Below are 20482 nucleotides of genomic sequence, written 5' to 3'. Positions count from 1 at the left end.
TGGTGCAAGTTAAATAATTGAAACATTACTTTGAAATAATTATTTTTTTCATAAGAATTCAAATACTTCAAGATGACCTTGTTTCTTCATGCTTCTGCAGGCTGGTAATTTCAGTTTTAAAATTTATCTCAATGTGAAGTCGTGAGCTGATTGGTTGAGCCAAAGAAATGCATTATATGATCTCAAATTTAAATAGCATCACTGAGTCAGTCTAGGTGCCGCTGCAGCTGATTTAAGACTTAACAGCTTTTTGGATTACGTTATCTTTATGTTTTACCTTAAAGGATTTTCTTTAAGAGTGCTCATGTTCTTGTCTGTTTGTCTCAGTGTAAAGTTGTCCGACGGTATCATAGATGGATAAAGTGGACTTTCTGACATCCTACACCTCACTAACTGTACCAGTTAACATTTAAAAGGAGACTACTTTGAAATTAAGGACGCAACAAAGCGTGGAATATTCATGCATCTGCACTGGAAGATATGGAAGACAACAATTCCCCAAGAGCTTGAAAGATGTCTGTTCAACAGAGTAGGAACATCTACATTTATTAATATAAACCTTGTGAATACCAGGGCACCAGCCCTTTATTTTTCAACTGTGCCAGGAGGAGACCCAGAACACAATTTTTTTTCAATCTCATGTCTGAAGTAGTGTGTTACCATACAGGGATCTTAATTCTCTGCTTTAAATTGAAGCTACCGACAACACCATGCTGATAAATGCATATTTATTTAACTAAAATTGGTAACATGTGAATATATGAGGTATCAGTGCAAACAGAATTAATGGATGAATAGTCAACCAGAATGAGTGTAATATATTCTCAATGGCAAGTTATAAGTTATGAATGACTGGTGGTGAAATGTCAGAATGATAATGTAATTGCCAGAAAATTAGTTGAGGCTAAGGTTATTTGAGTAACCAACTTCTCTAAGAATTTAACTGGAGAGTTCAATTCAAACAACACCAACTAGTTGTTGTAGTTAAATTATTGACATTGATATCTGGCTGCTTAGAAATGTGTTGTGCTAACATTATGGGCCCTATTTTAACCATGCAAGTGCAACGACAAGTGCAAGGTGGTATTTCTTAGATGCATGTACTGTGAAGGTGTCTTCATGCGCACCTGCTATTTTGGTTCCTTTATTTGCAGCAGCACAATGTGCAAACGGGCTGGGCGAAGGTGAATATAGATCAGTGGGTGTGGTAAGTGATCTCTCAGCCAGTCATGTCACTGCTCCCATAGCTCTGAAACAGTTGTGCCAATCACAGTTAAACATGATAATGACAGCTCAACAAACGGAAAGCTTTTCTTCAGGAAATGTCCGGACAGTTCAGAGCGTCACAACATGAACACACATCACAAATCCGGCCAAAGACGGAGTAATTTTTTTTTCATCAGTTAGTTACTATAACAACAATAGAAATAAAAAATAAAGAAACTGATTCAGTAAAGCCATTCATATGATTATACTGGACCGACGCTATTTCAGCAATAATTCCAATGTATCTCACTTCGTACATGGTCACATAGTTTAGAAATGAATGTTACACAACACTGTTTACACTGCAATATGTTTCAAGGATAAAACATGAGACACTACTTTTGCTAGAGAGAAAGTCGGGAAAGAGGCTGATGAGCCCTGTTAACCCAACATCCCCTTCATAAAAAAGCAGAATATTAACTTATAACCGACCATTCTGATGTGTGTAGAAGTTAGGGATGTGCAGAGGGCCCAGAATTTGTAATATTTGTATCTGTATTTGTTGAGGCAGCAGAATTATTTGTATTAGTATTTTGAATAAAAGTGGAAAGAGGTTTAAAAATCCTTTTTGTTTTTATTATGCTTTTAATTTTAGAAAATTAAAGTGTTACAACAAGTGTTCATGAATAAACTACCCTATGAAGGCATCCCCGCACCAGGTCTCGAACTGGAGTCTCCCAGATCATAGACGACTGTGCTGACTACTGAGCTAAAACTTTACTCATTGCCTCATTGCAGGCAGACCTCTACCTATTTATACACCCATAACACAGGGACAGCACACCATGTAACATGTAGGAAAAAACTTCAAAGGCAATTCTTGCTTTGCACTTTTCATTTACTGCCTATTTTTTACAACCTAACTTTGTGGAAAGGAGAAGGGGAACAACAGGTTATGGAGAGTAGCTCAGCTTTATCTCTGGGGAACACCCCCAACTCCAGGAGTGATGTCCAAATAAGGAAATGTGTGTCATGTAGCAGGTGGGTGTGACTCCCCTTATTGAGACCTGCTGATAGATGTAACAGTGGAGCAGAGGAGAGAGACTGAGTTAGCGATGTAATCGACCTGTGCACTGGTATTTGACATGTTCAACATGTTTTTTTTCTTCCCGAAAACAAATAATTTTTAAAATATTTGTATGAAACAAATATTCGTAAAAAAAAAACAAAAAAAAAAACACATCTGTCTTGCTGCCTTCAGATGCTGCAGGGATTTAATGAACTAAAGACCCTTTTCATACAGTATAAAGTGTCATGAATAGCAGAGCAGGTGGACCCAAATGCAGAGACTGCAGGCTGATCAGGGCTGATCTTTTATTCTGGGGCTTGTGCAGGCAAAAAGCAAAGACTGGCTGAGCTGAGCAAAACAACGAAAACAGGACACGACTGAACGGAACAGAGCAAACTCAACAGAACAGAACAGAGGATCCATTAAAACTTAATTGCAAAACAAGACTTAAATACAAACTGAACCAATCAAACAACAAGGAATAGGTGGCAAGGGAAGGCTGGGAGCTGATGGGCTGAGGGAAACACTGGGAGCAAGGTAGACACAAAAAAGGCAAATTGCGCAAATTAGCGCAAAATCTTTTGTGAATAGGTCCTTAAAACAAGGCTACGCAATTCACGGTGCTATTAGTGGGCACAATCCATTCTTTGTGGACCAGGCCCTTAGTTTTCAGAGTACTGACTACAGTACTTTAAGGTAATAGAATAGTTGTCAATTCAGTCATCAATGATTATTCAGTGATTATTAGTCATCAGGAGAACCTGAACCTGAGATTCTGTGTGCAACCAAAGGGATGCTGTTGATGGAGACCTGACTTCACCACCACCTTGGCTGTCCTCTTCACATTTTACTATATGTTGAATATCAAGGAAGAGAGCGGAAACAAAGACATTGCTGGAGTCTGTTCAAAAGGTATTACTCATCAACATTTTTTACATCACATCCTATTTCTTTTACATTCTTTTTACTTCCCTACCACAGTGTGGGGAAATCTGTCCCTCCCCTTACATCAAAACTACACAAAACTGAGTGCCTATGTCTGTCTCTACAGGGCCGCCACTTCAATTGTGTTCAATGAAAAGTCACAAGTTTCACAATATAGCATCATGTAGGTCTTTTTCTGACCAAATTTGAGGTGGATGCATTCAACCTCCTAGGCAGAGGTCAAACAAGTACGGCACCTGTAACTTCCTGTTGCCAGTAGGTGGCGCTATGACTATAAGTCAACATTTACACATAGTTGTATTCAGGTCGGGACCCTTATGAAGCATGAGAAATTTGGGGCAGATTGGACAATGTACATTTGAGTTACAATTTCCTGTTTCATGGTGAAACATCGAAATTCACTGTGTCACCACGTCAAGGGCATTCAATGAAAACTCAAGCTTTTGATAACTTTTCACCACAAAGGTCTTTAAATGACACCAACCATATTTGAAGTCAGTCAGGTTAAATTTCTAGGAGGAGTTTGTTAAAATACATGGCAAAATCTGCGAAAAATTGCCAATTAAATTCAAAATGACTTCCTGTTGGATTAAGGGTATGGCTCCAAGAGGCTTTTTTGTGCATCTGGAAATGATACATGTGACTACCAAATTTCGTTCATCTACGTCAAATTTAAGGGTGGGTTCTTTTAATTTGAAATTTTTCTAGGGGGCGCCTTCAAGCCATTTTGCCACGCCAGAGTTTTTGGGCACATTTAACCCCTCAAAAATAGGTTTCTTTTGGAAGAGGAAGAGGAAGAGGAAGAATTCCTTCAGTTTCAATAGGCCTTTTGCACCTTTTGCAACTTCAGTTTTATTCTCATTGAAGCTGAAGAAAGTTTGCAGCCATCCAGGATTTGATGTCTTGAAGACAGTTATTGTGGTCATTTAGTTTGTTGTAGTTACTGGGCTCTAGGGCAAGGTAGATCTGTGTATCATCTGCATAACAGTGAAAAGAAATGTGCTTTTGAATAAGGCGACCTAGAGGAAGCAAATAGATGGAGAACAGGATTGGACCAAGAATGGAGCCTTGAGGGACACCACAGGACATGGGGGCAGAAGAAGAAGATGAGTTGCTAATAGAGACACTGAAGGATGTGTTGGACAAATATGAAGAAAACCAGTGTAATGCAGAGCAAGAGACCCCCACCTATTGGTTTTACCTGTGAATGAGAATAGAATGATCTGTTGTGTCAAAGGCTGCAGTTAGAGCAAAAGGACTTGAGTCATCAGCTAGAAGGAGGTCATTGGTTATTCTCAGTAGTGCAGATTCTGTGCTGTGAAGAGCTCTGAAGCCAGATTGGAATTTTTCAAAAATGCAGTTTTGAGCCAGTTGATTAAAAACTATTTTTTCAAGGATTTTAGAAAGAAAGGGGAGTTTGGAGATTGATCTGTAATTGTTGAGGACTGTAGGGTCCAGATTCTGTTTTTTAAAAGTGGCTGGACTACTGCATGTTTGAAAGATAGTGGAACGTGGCTGGTTTCCAAGGAGCTATGGATAATTGAAAATATGCTGGTGCCAGAAACTTCTCTGAAGAGCTTAGTCAGAATAATTTCAAGAGAGCAGGTGGAGGTTTTCATAGAAGAGATGAAGTTCTGGTAGAGTGATGGAGTTAATGAATTTAGACCTGCAGTGTTCTCAGAGGAGATGGATAGGTTATTTACACATGGAATGATACTAGCTACTAGCTGACAAGTACTTTGTCTTTAAGGAACTGTAGGAAGTCCTCACATTTAGAGACAGACGCTTCTAAATATGAGGGGGGAGTGGAGGAGGTGACAGACTTTAATACACTAAAAAGTACCCTGGGATTATGACAATTTTCGTCAATGAGATTAGGAAAGTATTGAGCCCTAGCAAACAGAGAGCTGGAATTTGTCTAAAAGATCCTTCAGAGTTTGAAATGAGATCTGCAATTTATCCCGCTTCAACCTCCGCTCTGCCCTTCTGCATGCTCTCCTTATTTCTCTAATACTTAAGCCACGGTAAGGCTAAAGACTTTTGTGTTTTAGTTCCGACAGGTGTGACAGAGTCAAAGGTGGCTGAAACAGTACTGTTAAAAAGTGAGACAAGTTCTTCTGTGCTCACATGGGATGATGCAGCCTCAATACTGGTGGTGATGGGAGCCCCTCTATAGGCTTCTGCAAACCTAGTGGCAGTGGAAGAATTTAGGGTGTGAGAGCAAAGAAGTGCAGGATGGACATGAGAAGCAGGAGGATTGGGATGTGATTTACAGGTAGTGCAACTGATTGTGAGTTTGACAGTCCATGCCCATGGGTGGTAGGGGATGAATCTGGCCAGATTTTATAGAAATTTCACTCACAACAGGGACCCTACCGGAGGATTTACGGTGGCAGTGAACATTATTTTGATCGTGTGTGGATTACCTAATGGTGGCATGGACTGTCTCAGACAGCCTGACAGGCATTCTGTAGTTTCACCAATGCATAGTCAATGTTTGCAGAGAGCAGTCTTGTCCCGTGTAGGTTTGGATGAAGTCCGTCAAGTGTGTACAGATGGTTGTAGTTCCAGAACAGCAGCCATCAACCAGCAGTGCTGTTCAACCAGCAGTGAGGCTATCCTCCTCTCCCAAACAACTGGGCCAGGTGGTTAAAACCGGTGAAACACTCGATAAAACAGTGTTAAGTTTAGAACCAGTGCCTCTCTGCTGTTGTCTGGCCAACCGGAGCAGAGAAGCACAGTGTCACCACTGAGGGCAGTTCATAAAAACAACTTCCAATTCACATCTGATGACTAAAGTCTTCATTCAGTCAGAAGATATAGTTGAAAAAGACCAAGATCCATAGAGTATGACTGGATAAGAAGTCAATTTCTCGCAGACCTTCTGGCAGGTACACACAGATGCTGACCCATGTGCAATGGAAGGTTGCTCAGCAGAAATGGGATATAATATTCATAAGTATATTTTAATTAGTGTATAATCCCATGAAAATAAGAATCATTGTGTTTTCGTTGCCTTAGAATGATCCCTTTATATCTACATATAGAGCAGGTCCCCTTCCATAAAGCCCGCCATGTTGCACTGCCATGTTTCTACTGCAGCCCAGAATGGACAAACCAAATACTGGCTCTAGAGATTAGGGGTGTGCCCGAATACAAATATGTTTTTCGGCAAAGCACAAATAGTGGGTTTTTTACAAATATTTGTCTCATATAAATATTTTAAAAATCATTTGTTTTTGTGAAGAAAAAAAAAAACATGTTAAATACCAGTGCACACGTTGGTTACATCACTTTATCAGTCTCTCTGCTCTGCTCCAGTGTTATGTCTATTTGCAGGTTTCAACGAGGGGAGTCACATCCACCTGCTACATGACGCACATTTCCTAATTTGGACATCACTCCTGGAGTCGAGGGTGTTCCCCAGAGATAAAGCTGAGCTACTGACAGAAATGAAGTGCTCCCAAGAGAACACTTCATGAACACTTATTATAACACTTCAATTTTCTAAAATTAAAAGCGTAATAAAAACAAAAACAGGATTTTTAAACCTTTTTCCAATTTTATTCGAATACAAATACAAATACAAATAATTTTGCTGCCTCAACAAATACAGATACAAATACAAATACTGGACCCTCTGCACATCCCTATTAGAGAGGGCCTTTAGCGTTTTTCACGAGTTTCGCGGCCACCATAGGTTCTCCTACACATTTGGAAGGGGAGGGAAGCGCTATTCATTTGGTTGCAAACTGCAATCTCACCACTAGATCCCAATTAATCTTACACACTGGTCCTTGAAGACACAAACAACAGTAACAACAGGTAATGGGGACTGTGTTTGTCAAAGTGATTTAACTATTCAATGATCATTTTCCATAAGAGAACAGAAGGAACAGAGGAACCTCTGCATTCTATTTGGTTTTCAGATTTTTTATGCAGATGCCAGCCTCATAAGTTAACTGTCACAGAACAGTTTTCAGATTTTTTTTGTCTTTGCCCACTTTTATCCCTGCTACTGAAAATTTGAGTTAAAATGTTGCATGTTCTTTTTTTTTTAATCCTTGAGGATGACATTGATGCTGGCAGGGAGTGTGTCATAAAAGGACTCTACATCTGCCTCAATGAGGATCCTGAGGATCTGGTGCAGGCGTACATGGTGAGTGTGCCTTTGCCACATTCTAAAAAATAAATGTTTGTTTAAAGATGTTTAAAAAAAGTAGCCTAAGTTATAAGAACCTCATTTTACCAGACATACCTGTGTGTTGTCTCATTAGTGCTGAAATTTGTATGACTCTGCATTTGATTATAATGTATTTAGTTATAATTAACATGGGCTATGAACACTGAAAACTATGAATCAGGAGTAGGACCTAATGCTTTGCTTATTAGTCTAAAGTATGTAGTGTCATTGCATTTCACCTGTTGCCTTCATTCTCTCCAACTCTCCTTTGAAAAGTCCTTGATACCACTGCCACAACTGCAAAGTTAAAAATAGCCTTTGTTGTGACTTGAAAAAATGTCTGAGTGTGAATTTCAAACTCATGTGATGTAATTGAAGAAACAAATTTAATAAAATGTTGTGAGTTGCTTTCGTGCATAAGAAATTACCATTCACCTGTGTGATGAACATTTGGACTGTTGTTTCACCAGTGTTTATTCATCTACGTTGGCCTACAATCCAACCACAGGTTAAAACCAATTCAGGTCGTCAACTTTGCCAGCAACTTTCAGGGTACACTGGGCTTATTATAGTATAGTGCCACGGCAGAGTGTGCCGACATTGCAGTCAAATTAGTAAATTCAATTGAACAGAGCAAATTGTGTTAAACCAAGCCAGGACGGGGAGGCACAAAATTTAATAGTGGCGCCCACCTCTGGATTCTCTATGGAGGGGAAACCCCCGGGATAGATAATGAACCTACATACGACTATATTGTGAGCTTCTTGATTTCAAGTGACAGATTATATTTGAAGGTATAAATGAGTACATTTATATGTACACTAATAATCCGATAATGATCATTACAGCAATTAATGCAATACTCTGATTAAGGTGTTAACATAGATTGCCAATGAACTGCATTATTTATATTAACCAATTACATGATAGAACATAATTCGATTGAAATCCATGTGATGTGCTGCTATCCATAACTCTATGTCACTTCCCTGCATTTTTCTCCAACATCCAACCTCCACAGATCAGTTGTTCAGTTCTATCTCTTTTTTGCCATTTCTCCCATTTTTGCTTCGCTAGCTTTGCCTTTCTTGTTCCTTTCTTGTTATTTTGCTGGGGCATGTGTTGTCACATTCACGTCCATTCAACAGCCATTATTCAATTTGGATGTGTCACAAACTGCCGAAAAATCTCATATCTCATAATGCGATCAAGGTGTGTCATTTCATAATGGGACTAAAATCAGCGTAATCCACATAGTGTAATGCAAATGTATTTACTTGCATTGTGAGCTTAATCACATTATTCTTCGAAGTACACCATTTACATGGGTTTCACCATATTCACATTGTGACCTTAATTGGATTATTTGGGTCCATGTAACCATATTTAATGATTGATTAAGTTAGATGTTTACAAGCTGAGTCCTTCCACAAGGACATGACTGAGTCCAACACACTGAGTGTCATAGAGGGAACAACAGTGGGGATCAATGTCACCAGAGGGACTCCCAGCAGTGACTATTCTGATGTGGGAGTAATCCTCAAGGGTGTGGTGGTGCTTTACGATCTGGAGAATGTGGGCCTTGTATCTGCCATGCTGTTTGAACTTTTTTTTACCTTTAAATATGAGGTACCCACAAAAGCTTTGCTACACCTTCAAAGTTATTCAAAAGGTAATAATGGAATCAGATGAGACTGAAATATCAAGAAAGGCCCAAAGCTTGAAAACTAAAATACTCCAGTGAGGAAAGCTCACTGTTCTTGTTCTTGGCTCACTGTTCCTGGAAAAGTCATGGCTGCTTCTCTTACCACCAGTCCAGGGTTACTGATGTCTTACAGCTGTAATTACTGTCAAGTTCTTTGCATATTTGATTGTTAATATTCCATTTGCTATTTTACAGTTGTAACTGCTGTGCAGTTCTCTGCATATTTGATATTACTATTTTATTTGGACATATGTGAATAATCTTGACGTTGTTGCATGGTGCACTTAAGGTGCTCAGGAATATGTGTGAACTGTACACAGACTCCTATAAATCAAGGAGAGGGGGAGGAAAGGGAAGGCAGATTGAGGGAGGGAGGAGGTTAAAATGAAGGAGGGGTAGAACAGAAAACAAGATAAATGAGTTGGGGGGTTCAGCTGCAAGGGAGATACAGCTTAAAACACTTTGGAGGAGTGTTTTAAGATGACAAATAAGTACAAAATGTTATTCCTTATGAGATAGCATTGGTTGATATGGCTACAAGATAGAAACCCAAGGTAGTTTCGTAATGTAGCTAATTGGTGACACCAGGTAGAAACACTGATACCTGCAGTGCAGTGCTTTTTATGTTGAAAATATTTGACATTTGATATGTGACATTTTAACTTAGCACATTTAAAGTGGGGACACCTGCTGTTCATTCAGGTTCTGAAATAAAGGTTTTGAAACAAAATGGTCTCATCACTTTCAAATGGAAAAAAAGTGGGTAATGTTAAGAATGATCAAGAAACTACAAAGTATTAGACAAGAAAATAACTGATTGCTGACATTTTAATTGTAATTTATTGTATTTATATGTAAAATTCGTTTTTATATTTACATTAAATTATATTAGAAATATGATAAAATAATTTATTAAATTTAATATATTTGTATATAATATATATATTTAATATATTTTTTACAATTATGAAAACATGTAATTGACAAGGGAATAATCAAACAACAAATGTTGCTATAGTTAAATGATCAAATAGTGTTGGAATAAAATGGATTGAATTGTGTTGGAGTAAATTGATCAAAGAGTTCAATTTACTTTATTGAAGCAAATTTCAAAGCAAACGATCTGTGTACAATGAATGTCCACCACTGAATTGAGTAAATCCAATGTGTTAATTTTTTTCAGTGCATGGTAAAGCATGTTTTCTAGTCCTAATCATTTATTAAGGGCTCCTGAGCCCTCTATATTCCCTGTGATTGAATGTGTGTTAACTGATAGAGCAACCCTAATAAACTCACTCTGACTGTTGATGTCAGAGCACTATAATGAATAGGATGAATACAGAGCCCTGCAGTTGAGCTCTGCAGTTTCTCTTGTTTTGACTTTTGCATGCTAAGTGTTAAAACAGATCTGAAGTGTGTTATTATAAAAGACAGTTTTTCGATGTTTTGGTTCTGATTGGTAAAACTTTCAGTGTTGTGAGGAAGAGCTATTGACTATTGTCAGTTAACCAATCAGAGCTCCTGCTAGTGCTTTGTTGACTTCCTTAAATTGTTAGATGTTTTTACATTTAAAAATCATCTTCAAAGACCAACTTGAAATGAGTTAACACATCAAAGTGTGTTCCCAGGAGATCTACTGCATATGTGTAAAAGGTAGTATAAAGCCTTTTGTGTCTCCAGAGGGAGCTGTGGAGCTGGGAATTAATTGATGTCAGTTGAGTCTACGGGTTGGGGCTTGTTGGGCGTTGAACCATGGTGTCACACAAAGAAGGCCTACATTTACCCGCTGAGGCCCATGAGGTGCTTTTTTCCTTTGTTCCCCCTGAGACAAAGGAACAGCGCCAAAAACACTGCTCACAGACAATGAAGGTCCATTGCAAACTCTATTTCCAGTGATGCTTTGCAAATTTCACACCTCGACAGGAAACAGTCGACATACAGTCACTAATTGACGGAGACGCTCCTGCACAGCGGAGCGTCATGATGACATAGCCATGACATAACCGCCCCTTTAAAATCAGAGGACACCCTGAGAAATACCCACTCCATGTTGAACTGAACTGGGGGGAACTTCTATCCCTCTGTGAGTCAGCTTGACTAACGGAGGTACCCCACGCACGTGTTTTTCTCTCACCGAAGTCTTTCCCCTTGACGGACGAGACGAGACTTCGCCTGTGTTCACCCGAACACCATCCCTGGATCCAAGAGAGACTGCTGCTGCAACCAGCGCTCTCAATTCCCCAGTAGACGGAAGAAATGGATTTTCTTCACGGGGATGCGGAACTTCTCTGCCCCACTCTTCTTCACCGAGTCGACTCTGCTGTTTTCTCCGCCGCGCCGCCGAGAATCAGCCACCATCAAGCCTGCCGACAGCGGCACGGCACTGTCAGCATCCGAGCCGAGGAACGGAGCCGGACAGAAAGACAGACTGAACACACACCTTGCTCGCTTTCTGAGGCGACCAAGTACGAGGCTTAAGTCTGGGCAGAGGCAATGTTAGTTTGTGTGTTAGTTTCAGCATCAGTGCTGTTGTTGTTGTTTTGTTAGTTTTTAGCTTTTTAAGCTTTATCACTACCATTTTCTTTGATGTGTGCATTGACGGACTGCCAAGTCCATTTTTTCTCTGCTTTACTCCGAGGAGTATTTAAAGTTTGCTGCCTGTTTAGTTGTGTTCACCACGCTAGACTGTTTTTGTGTTTGTCCCGCTCGGGACTACTGCTGTGTTTGTGCCACCGTGAGTGAGAAAGTAAGTTGCTTTGTCGATCAGAAACCAGACAACATGCGTTACAGACTGCCGTCCGAAAGCACATTCTCTATGGACAAAGGAACCGCTTCTTTTCCCCTCACAATTGCTTTCCTTCCTCTTTCCTCCCTCTCATTCAACTAACACATACATGCGTGCACACACATACACGCACCGGCATCTTTTTGCACATCTGATGGTCAGATAATGTCGGATAAAGCGCTGCTCTATTTGCCGTTATCTGCCATCAGACACGTGTCTTAACGGAATTTGGTGAGTGCAAGACACCGACCACGAGGCGGCGCCATCTTGCTGTTGTCTAACCAAGACTCCACCATACACCCGCCATTTAGGTCTTGCGTGACGTGACTTCCTCCCATAGTCACGTCCGTGTCCCAGGCCCACGACGTCATCACGTCAGGCCAAGTCGCCATATTGGCACACACACACACACATGTGTTCACCTTGTACATGGCTTTGTGTTTGCTTAGGTAGAATTAGATTTTAGGACAGTTGTTTGTTGAATGAAGCATTTGTTAACTTTGTTAATCTTGCTAAGTTTAATAAATACCGTTATATCTTTAAAGTTCTTTTGTCGTTATTGTGTTTGACATATTGTGAAAAGTGGCTGATTGAAGGAGTCAGAGCTGCAATTCATACCTTCTTTGTTCACCTTTGAATGTTGATATCTCTCAGATATTAACATTCTAGGTGAACTCTTTTTATGAGACTACCTTGTTTTGGTTATTGGTCCCGGTTTCCGGGTGGTGCCCCATATCTGTTAATTCACATTAATAATTCTATTAATTGTTATAATTAATTACTTATCATTGATAATTGATAATTATTGCAAATAATCAACTGTGCTCCTCACAGATCCAACAGTTGGCGCCTGAATTATTGATTGATATTAATACTTTTGATTTCATAATCATAATTATTACTAATAACCAAATGCACTCCTACCAGTCAGAACAGGCTTAAGACTACAAGTTCGAAAATTTAAAAAAATCTGGGGGTGTGGAGTAAGAAGTGAGGTTACCAGACCTCTGTAGCTCCTTATCTCTGCTGGAGGCTAGCAGCTCCAGGCTACATTAGCCACCACTAGCATAACACACCTCAATTTCTGAATCAACTCTCAGCAATTGGGTTGCATTGTGGGTAATATGTGCTAGGTTTTGACAATAATGACAATTATAATGTGTGGAATAAAAAAGACAATATCTTTGGTTCAGCTGCATCAACTTTGATCCTTAAAAAATGTTGAGTCTAACAGTGTTACAGGAGTGTAATACTACATCCATGGAGTAGCAGCAGGCTGGGCAGCAGTGTTTCACTGCCCCCTCTGGTTGAGGGAGTGTTGTACCTCTAACAGGTGTGGATGGGTAGGTCAGAAGTGTGCTCTGGTGTACCTGCTGCCACACCCAACTGTGATGTCACAGTGGACTGACACACCCTGATGTGCACTTCTACATCATGACGGCAAGGTAGGAAATTAAACCACTGGCGGTTAGGTAGAAATAAAAAGCATTTTGCAGTACATTTAAAACGTCTTTAATTTAGTTGTCATTTATAGGCAGAGTAATGAATTTGAATTCCAAGTAGCACATTTAATTATCATTTCATAACGTTTTTGTTTTTTTTCCCAGCAGCCTTTTTAAATAGCATAATTTGAATGTAAATTTAAATAACCACTTAATGAATGAGTTTTTAAGGCAACAATTTATTAATTCATTATAATTAACGTTTCACTTGCATATTTATTCAAGCAGCACATTCCAGTCTCCATTAAAAAAGGAAAGAAAGAAATAAGAGGAAATATCACAGCATAGTTACAATCAGATGGGTTCAGAAACACTTACATGATAATGAGTTATCACTTCCATTAATTTTGTCCTTTTTGTGCATTTTATCATTTTGTCCTGATGTTAACTAGAGAGCTAGAGGAAACCTCAGGCAGTGCCCACAATAGAATGAGTTCATCCTCTGGCTGATCCTCAGTAAATTCAATAGTGTGATTATCAGATAGATATTTTGTGTATGTCACCAAAAAAATTATGATCCATCCTCTGGGTACCATGAATATTCACAACAAACATAATTGACATAATTATAGTTTTTTATAGTCTCTCCAGATACCATGGACCATGTTATGAAAATTACTTTGCATCATTAAAATATTAGGCAATCAGTATGATAAATCTCCCATCAACATATCAGCTGACCCAATATGAGGTCCCGATGCTGAGACTGAGAAACTACACTTGAGATATAATAACACTTATAACACACAACAGCTACCTGCAAGAAAGCTAGTGCTGAGGCTATGAGGCCAACAATGGCCATACAGGACCAATTAACCAGAGCCAATTTCATTATCCTCCTGCTTGCAGTCCTTCTATGCCTCTTGTACATTAGTACATTTACATACACATTTGCATCAGTAAACAAACACTACTGGATTTATTCAAGTTGCCTGGCGACGAGATACATTTCATTTATTAATTTATGTTTTTAATATTTTATCTCAAAGATGCACAATCTATATATTTTATGCAAATGAATCAAAGAAGAATAAGTAATCCTGAGGGAATCTTTTTTAAATAGTATTCTTTGATTGCATTATGGACAGCAGGATGCATGGACAGATATAATAATGTGATTTCAAGTTGGACAAAAATATGAACTATGTAGAATCTATGTAGAATAGGCTGTCCAAACTGAAAATAGCTCACTCTAGGACATGGTATACACATCATACACTGAAAAACACACTATGTCAGAAGCTACATATAGAGACTTCTTGTCTACATCAGCCACATAGCAAAAACAGCATGTCAACAGCTTCAGTCCTCCCTCGGTGTCTGCTGTACACTGGATGTGTTCAGCCATGGTACTGCTGTTGGCTCAGATGTCTATTGCCAGCACCGGTGTGGAGTTTTTCACCACTTGTGCTAAAGGGCAACATCTTTATGAGCGGGTCTCTATTTTTGTATCTTGTGCTCGACTAGCATGTACACAATGAAACATACAGTATGTAAGAATATGGAGGTGACTGATACACAGTCCTGCTGATGGTTTCACGCGACCCTACAGATTAACAGCTGGTGGCAGTAAAGCGGCAAGAAAGGCAGTGGCAATATATCAGCTAGAGCCAGGCCAGAAGACAGAAATGCATGCAATATGTTTGTTAGGCCTTAAGGTTTTACAAAAAATGGATCAAACTATTTCCACAGGGTTTAAAAGAGTTATTTAGTGTTTTTCATCTAATACATCTTACTGTTACTAATAAACATTGCTAGGAGTGAAGCAGCTGCACAGAGCTCACGCCTCTGGGTGCATCACAATATTTTTCTTTTTTTTTTATATGAAACGTTTGTTAACCAAGAGTTTTACCTAACCATTACCTTATCTAGCCACACATGGAAGCTGCTGAAATAAATATTTTTTTAAAAAGAATGATGGAATAGAATGTTGAGAAAAATTTTAGTTTTGCAGTATCTTCCAATATCAATGGTTTGACTAGTGATAGAGTTGGCATAATGCTATAATGTTGTTAAAGGTGTATATAAAGTAGTGCTGCTGCAGGGGCCATATAGCACACACACAGTGCAAGTTTGAAAAATAAAAAAAATACAACTTTATTATTCAGTTACCTCCTGTGGCAAAGATGTTGAAAAAAGTATTTTTATAGCAAAACCCCTGTCTTTTCTCTCCCTGTAAAATGTTTTCATATGTCTGATGATTCATCTTGAACTCAGGGGTATATACAAAAATGTATCCAATCAGAGGTGATTTTGGGAAACTAGCTAACAGCTCCCATCATATAAAACCACACTTGAATGCTTGTGGGTTGTAGTAGCTAACAGAGCAGTATCATAGGGGGAGATGTGTGTTTGGATATCATATGGAAAAAACTTTGTTTTCATTTCCAAAGACAGTGGCTGAGGTCTAATTTATTCTTTTCTCCCTCCTGATGACACATCAGCTGAGTGAGGTGTGTGTGGAGGCCAAAAGTCCTCTACAGTATCTCACTGTATTTGCAAAGCCACACCCATCTTTTGATGGTCTAATTAAATCTGAAGGATTTGATTTAAAGGGATTTGGCTGGTGATTGCCAACAAGAACTGATAACTAACAAGTATTATGTGTGTATCCAAAGCCTGATATATCTTATTTATCTGTGATTTAAACCTCCTAAACTATTAAAAACACATCAGTGAGCCACACTGCTGCACTGGGTGACATGTTCCTTTATTATGAAGAGTTTGGTCACATTAGTTTGTTTAGAAACAGCCCCAAAGACTAATAACAGCGATGACGTTTTCAGTCTCTGGAGTTCTGTGTAAGGTAGACGCCACTGAGCGTGTGCGGGGACACGGCTCCATTTACAACTTCACTAGCCTGTTGTGCTGAATATTACAACCTCTTGATTTTGTACTACATTATAAATTGTTAATAGTTCAAAGTCAAGTCACTGGGAAATACCTCACAGTACAGAAGCTTAAGACACTGTGGAACTGTTTTATCATCATGTCAATAGTACATCCACCTGCACAGATTGCTTTGGCTAATGCAGTGTAATATAACAGCGTCAACATGAACATACTCTGCCAACGAGAAATAATAATAATATGACCTTCAAAAAGGTAACATTTGTTGCAGGACTGTTGCAGTGGATTACATTAGATTTTACAATGTTGATGATCCAGTATTGAGTCCAGTCCTGCTATTTCCAGCAGCATATTCCTCTGTTCTGTCTGCATGACATGCACAGAGCTCAGAAGGATTCTATCTCACTGCAGCCTCTGCTCTCTGTTATGGGGCATTCATACACACAGACTCACAAGCTGGGAAAGCGACAGCTACTATTCATTGTGAGTGAGATCTGGCTTTACAACCCAGTGCTGAAAGATTCAGAAAGTGTCCAGCACACAACATGACAGGGGAAAGTTGAGAAAAGCTCAACTTCATGTAAATGTCCACTGATGCAGTGTGAGCAACAACCAGTGAGAGCCAATAGTGCTCGTTTTGATTCCTGTAGAAACAGAGTTGTTTACTGCTCCACTCTGCTATGTGAAATAACAAAAGGGAAGAAACCCTGATCATCAAGGTCTCTGATTTCTCTACAACATGTATTTAACAACATATGATAAAATGAGAACGATGTGTGGAAACAAACATTGTCGGTTTATTGTTATGTTGGCTACATCAGAAAACAACAGTCCAGTCAGAGCAGAGTAAAATTATATGCTCAACAAAACATACAGAACTACAGATTCATGAGAGACCAGAGTCTGCTGTAACTACCTTGTATCTCTATGTGTGAACACACTGTTATACACCCCACCATGACGTGTACCACAGCTTTGTGACAACATGCTAGCATGGACTTTCAAATGGAAAGATGAATCCTGTGATATCTGATTGTCTATGTTACACTTTTCTTGAAGTCAGTAAAGTGGTAGCTTAGCCACAGCTCAGCTTTGTCTGACAGACTGATTCTGAGGCTTTAGGAGACAAAACACACTCAGCATATTCTCTGGCATTTTCAGAGTAAGTCAGGCCTCTACAATCAAGAGTGATAATCACAGTATTGTGAGAGAAATTTGATTAGATGATGCTAACATGTGGCACCAGAATGGAGGTGCATAGAGAAAAAAATGCTCCCCTGGTCCAAAGTTAATCTCAGCTTGGAGGAGTTGGCGAGAGCAGCACTTCAGAAGTTGAGCACAAAGCCAAGAACTGATTATCATTCCAGAAAGAGAATAATCACACTATTCAAACAAATCAGCAATGGAAATCATGCAAATCAATTCAAGATTTTTTTTTTTTTTTTTTGCGCAGCCTAGTTGAAAACAATGGTTAATAGACAACAGTAAAGTTTTTCTCTCTCTCTCTCTCTCTCTCTCTCTCTCTCTCTCTCTCTCTCTCTCTCTCTCTCTCTCTCTTCCTACAATATGATAGGAGAAGTGAGTGAAGTGTTGAAAAGGATTCATGTCCTCCTCCTCCCTCTGCACAATGCATGTACCTGCTTAAAGGTAAACTAAATAGCTGTGTTATGATGGCATATGAAAACATGATGATCAACCCCAAACTGAAAGCAAACAATCCTGCACAGTGACAGACCTGGTTAACCTTCATTCTGCCAAACAGCCATTGTTATTGTCTATCCACTTTGTGTGTGTATATGGTAAATAACTGCTTATATGGCCTTTATATCAAGGGCAGGTTCACTTCAGCAAAGACAGCATCTGTTTCCAAGCAACAACAGGGGGTTTTAAGAAATGTTACATTGAGCAGCAGATGTTCAAGTCAAGTTAGAGAGAAACATTGAGATAGATATTGACTATGAAAGACAGAGAGTACTGCAGATCACTGTCAGGGACGCTGCGTTATACACCACCACATGTTCTAAACATAGCACAAAAAGTAAGGAAATTTGTGTTTGGTAGATTATTTCTTTGTTGTAACAATGCTTCTTGGCCCTTTTGCACACTTTTCACTCCTATTATTTTACTCATGTCTCTACATGTGTTTGCTAGGTACACCTGAAAGACTAACCATCAGTTTTTAAATGGTGGCCCTGGCCTATATTTATGTTAACTGCAGAGAGAATTTGACTAACAAGCTTAGAGACAGACTAGGGGTGAGAACCACAATCACAATTAAATTCAGACACTGACTGTCGAATGTATAAATAGAGAACTGTATATCGGTGTATATATTCAGTATATGCTAATATATACTAGTTTTAGGCTCTTACATGCATTTCAATGTGTACCAAATCATTCACTCATGTCCTTAACTCACTGAGATGCAATATGAGTCATAACTGTCAGGTAAGCTACTGTGGATGGTCTTAATGAAGGCCACTGTCTGACAAAGAAGAAAAAGCAGAGAAAAGTGTGAAAGTATGCAGCTTTTTAATTTAGAAAAGTTAACTGCATTCATTTAGAAGAATTTTACAGTCTTCTGCCTGCATGAGAATAATGGCAAATGGACTGTACTTGTATAGCACCTTTCTTGTCTTCCAACTTCTCAAAGCGCTTTTACACTACGAATCACATTCAGCCATTCACCACATTAACACACTGAAAAGCTGGGGCTCCCATGCAAGGTCCCAACTTGCCCATCAGAGGAAATCTAATCATTCATACACATTCACGGCACAGCAATCAGGAGCAATTTGGGGTTAAGTATCTTGCCCAAGGACACATCAACATGCGGACTGGAGGAGCCGAGAATCAAACCACCGATCTTCTGTTTAGTGGATGACCCACTCAACTTCCTGAGCGACAGCCACCCATAATATTGAAATGAATTTGTCATACACTGACCAAAATCACTGGTTAATGTTTTCTTTTTTTAAATCTAAAAACAGAAGTTGTTGAAACAGACTGAGGACCAAGTTATTTTCTTCTCCTGACCAGAGTGGTCTGGGTGATGATGTAATACGTATTCACTTTGTCTTCACCAAATAAGGTACTACATCCAAAATTCTTCCAAATACCTGCCTTTTTTTTAAAGATGAGCTATGCTGCACTCCATCAGGATGCTGCACTGTGCCCTCATGGTTGAGTTCCATTTTTTACTTTTTTTGTTCCGCCAAGACAAGGGTGAAATGCTCACTCAGACTTTGGGGGAATATTTGACTTTGGAAACTATCATTCTGAATTTTCACTTTGTGAAATTCTGAATAGTCATTTTCAAGTTGTGCACTTCCAAAAACTTTATTTCCAGTATATATTTATTTTAGGGTTCTCAAATTCAGATATAGAATTTACTTTCCATCCATCCCTTATGTTCAGATCTGAATTTTAGCATCTGAATTTCACGAAGTTGTTCACCAAGGGTTTTTGACTGGATTTGAATTTTGAATTTTTTGATGTAATTTGAACTAATTGAGCAACTTCAATATAACTTTTCTATACATTTTCCATCTGAATTTGAGAACCCTAAAATATACACTGGAAATAAAGTTTTTGAAATTGAACAACTTGGAAGTGACTATTTAGAATTTCACAAAGTGAAATTCAGATCTCATACATTCAGAAAGGTGGTTTTCAAAGTCAAACATTTCAGTGCAATACGTTCAGTGGTATTTAACAACATTAAAGTATTCAGTAGTGATAAAATTTCAAAATGTGGTATTCAATTGCTTATATAATTCAAATTATTTTTGCAATTATTTGCTTTCGTAGTTGTGAATTAGCAGCACCTCAAAAATTGTCCCAACAGATCCTGTGAAATGATATTTGGGAATAATTTAAAAGTCTGTGGTGCTATCTGTGGGTGGCATATCAGCTTTTGTACATCTGAGTATAGATTCAAAGCAGAGGACTGTGAAGCTCTCAAAGTTCCCACACTGTTTGTGACACTGAAGTTACAGACTTTTAGTTGTTAAAGTAAGCCCAAAATCATGCTTCTAACTTTAATATATCACATATTAAAATATGCTTAATATATCATATTTAATATATGATATATTTAAGTTTCAATAAAAAGATGAGCTGTAAAACGATTGTCAAAGTTTTTTTCCCAGCATGACTGATGTTGAATATTGCTGTTTTCCAGACTATGTGACACTCCACTTCAGTTACATTACTATTATTTGCTTTATTTTAATTC

This window comes from Thunnus thynnus, chromosome 4 (assembly GCF_963924715.1).
Source record: "Thunnus thynnus chromosome 4, fThuThy2.1, whole genome shotgun sequence".
In the NCBI taxonomy this organism is placed as follows: Eukaryota; Metazoa; Chordata; class Actinopteri; order Scombriformes; family Scombridae; genus Thunnus; species Thunnus thynnus.
Note: the sequence above shows the minus strand (reverse complement) of the source record.